The sequence below is a fragment of the Triticum dicoccoides genome, chromosome 7B (genome assembly GCF_002162155.2).
Source record: "Triticum dicoccoides isolate Atlit2015 ecotype Zavitan chromosome 7B, WEW_v2.0, whole genome shotgun sequence".
Classification (NCBI taxonomy): Eukaryota; Viridiplantae; Streptophyta; class Magnoliopsida; order Poales; family Poaceae; genus Triticum; species Triticum dicoccoides.
In genome coordinates, this window is record NC_041393.1 from 659,756,832 (window position 1) to 659,760,363 (window position 3,532).

Here is a 3,532-nt window from a genome sequence, read left to right on the forward strand (position 1 = left end):
TATTGTCGGCTCAGTATCTCAAATGTTCTCATAAAAATAGTGTGTGCATGTGGGCATTCATAGAGATAACTCTATGTGCGTATATATGAGCATATGTGTTATACTGTATTAAAAAATCAGTATCTAACACAAAATAAAAATCTAAATTGAGTTAAATAAAAACTAACACGTGTCAGGCAAGAAAGCACTCAAGGCAAAGTACTTAAAATGCATGAGAGTGAAGCTAGCTTAGCAGCTTTAATTCTTTTATATACTAGTACTCCGTATTTGTCAATAATCATAAGTAAAAACAAAATAATTGCGAATGTAAATCAGCTCCCTGTACAAAATATAACGTGTGGCCGGATATGAAAACTCACATATTGGTGACTTTGTTTGCAGGGAATTAAATAAACTGCGCAGGGGATGAGCTGTCATGAACATCATGTTAAGAACGTAAACATAGCCCAAATTAACAGAGGGGAGTGCTCAAGGATGCGAGAGCCAGACATCCAATGCTATCCGCATACATTTCAAGCCGGGTTTCTCTCGAGCTCTTCCGCCTTGGCCTCCCCTGTTTCGATCTCCCCAGGAGCTCCCCCGTCTCCCTTCAGCTGCGGACGGGATGAGCTGTCATGAACATCATGTTAAGAACGTAAACACAGCCCAAATTAACAGTGTGTTTTAAATCCTCGGTTATGGAGAAGTGGCTGCGACAAGGTTCTCAGCAAGATCATACATGCTCGAACTAGAGTGTTACTCATGTATCTCAAAGTACATGGGTGTATTACACCTACAGAAATATCTGTCCCAAAGAAGGATTACAATATTTATGTCAGTGTCGCCAGACATACTTTTGACATGTAATCCCAATTTCCGTTGGCCATGAACAAAAGCAGCAAGCTCTAAATGTCCAAATAAAATGACTTCAGTCATAACAGAAAGATAAACAATGCAGCCCAGGGCTGATTTAGCATGGGATAATTGTGTTTCCTTCTCAATTGAAGTAACCGAGGATCTGGCCGCCCACATTCTGTCTAATTGCTTCCTAGTGATCTAAGACGCCATTTGGGGTGGTCACCACAACATAGCCCCGCTGCAAAGCAAATAAGAGCACGAAAAGGAAATTTGTTAGAAATAACACACTAACTCTACAAAATAAATGAATAGCACATAATAAAGCAGGACAAATAAGCATTCAGAAGTTAGTTTAGCTACAAAGTGCTTAGTTTGACATCCACACCAGAGATGTGATCGAAGAAGATCCGAATAATAGAGTAATGACAAGAAAGTTTACACTACGTAAAAGTATCAGTTAGTTGTTGCTTCTACTCACTTGCCAGTCATCTCTAAATGAAAAGATGAAAGACTCATATTTGCGGCAAAACAAGTCAACTAAGTTAGCAAACCTTCTATGGTCTGTCATAAAAAAGAGATAACCTGTAGAGTTTTTCACTTGCCTTGCTTTCCAAAAGTGGTATTTGCAGCAGGGAAAGATGAACATTTATGCTATATTCTTCCATGGCTTAATTTATTTACTCAATTACTCAAAATTCCGCCACAACCCGCAATGGCATGCTGGTTAGAATGTTTTGAAAAGTTTCCGGCATAATTGGTTCATGACTAACTTTGCCACATCTAACCCCACGCAAAGTGTGGCTGCCACCAAAAGTGTGGCGAACAAAGTGGTCACCATAAGTGTGGCGGGATTTGGCAAAAAACTGAGCCTATGACATGTCGACCATGCAGCTAGAAAAGTGTGGCAATGAACAAAACACATGCCTAAGATGTGGCATGACAATGGTTCGGCGTGACACGCTTAGACTACAAACCAAACATGCCCTACGTACTTGTAAAGGTAAAATGCTGTCGGATCTAGTCAATATTTAGTTGCTCCTAACCCTAATCTACATATCATGATCGGTATTGTATATGTTGTCATGGCAAATAGCACAATAGATTCAGTAACAAGCATTTAAACTATCAAGGTCTAGCACACCATATCTTCACCTTCCTGATTCATTCGGTACCCATAACAATATCAAAATAGAGCAAGCAAGATAAATGCATCCCTCAACTAACGGAAGATGTGAATGTTCACAAAAATCAAATATGATTTGATAACATGCCTGCCGTGTTGGAAGCATCCTAGTTCTGTATTTATCTATTTCCATAGCCTTGAGGTCCTGCCTGTAAGTGAGCTTTGCAATCTTTAATCCTTCCCTGAAGTTCCACGGTGATTTTTCCATCCCTATGTGGATCGAATACCTCAAAAAAAAATTACGTAACCTGAAAAAAGTCAGCAGAATAAAATTCAGGGAAAATTAGCACAGTAAAATAAATGTTCTCATGAACTCTCAAGAGCTTAATTTGCAACTGCGGGGGCGGGAGACAGGGGCACAACACAGATATTAGCGGAGCAAACATAAGAGACTAAACAACAAGTTCATACAAAAAATCATTTCTTTTCACATGCTGAAGTCAAAATGAGAAAAGAAAAGGCAGCCACTACCCCAAATAACTTATTTTTTCACTTGTTCTCGATAAATGAAGGTGTATAATGCCTGGTGATTCCAATACAAGATTACATCAGTAGGTACCACCATGCAGCAGCCTGATGAGAGGGAGCACAGAATAGCTGATACCTCTGTGCTTCATGATGTTGAGGAACGAGATCATGAAGCCGGAGATGGGCTGGAGTTGAGCCGTAGCCTTCCCCCGCCGCTCCGCGTTCACCATCTTGCGCAGCGCGTCGTTGAGAATCCTCCGGCCCATCGCTCGCTCGATCTCCTCGCCTCTTCCACTTGTAGCCTGCTGCACCTCTCGGCTCGCCTCTCTACCAGCCGCCGTCGGCGCTCGCGATGAAGAAGAGAAGAGTGGGAATCAGGGAGGACGCAGCGAGTGTTAGAAGTGGTCCTTGCTCGCTCAATGATTTCCTGCATGAGAGGGTCGGGCCTAGCATCCAGGCCATGGAGCCAGCGACTACAAATACTTGAAAGGGTGGATCGAGAAGGTCATCCGGTTGGATCACGACTGAAACGGCACGGCGGCTTCCTCTCCCACCTCTGGCTCTCCTCCTTAATCCCCTTGTTCTTGCTTGTTCATGTAATCTAGCTACCCAAATCCTTGTATCTGTAAGTGATTCGTGAGATCAGTAGAAAGACCCTAACACTTGGTATTCAGAACCAAAATTTTCCCCACCACCTCCCACCCGATCGAGCAATGGAGCCGGCGACCAATCAGGACCTGAAGGATCTCCTGAGGCCTTGTTCGTTTAATCCTCCTCCCAAGAGGATTGGAGTGGATTGGAGAGGAATTTGGCTTGTAGGGGATCTAATCACCCTCAATCCCTGCCAATCCCCCTCACAAACCACCTCAACGGAACAAGGCCTGAAGGAGTTCCGAGAGCATGAAGGAGAGCATCAGGGAGGCTGTCGCGGTTGGGTTCGGTAACTCGAAGCCGGCACTCGAGCAGGCGACCATCTCCACCTCCTCTCAGTTCCTCGCCATGGACGCCTCCGATGACAAGGATCTGGCACCTGCGTGCTCCAGC

General features: G+C 43.7%; 1 pseudogene; it reads right to left on the reverse strand.

Moving 5' to 3' along the window:
• Nucleotides 1-650: 650 nt before the first annotated feature.
• LOC119335593 lies at nt 651-2,754 on the reverse strand (annotated as a pseudogene).
• Between the last annotated feature and the right edge of the window lie 778 nt (nt 2,755-3,532).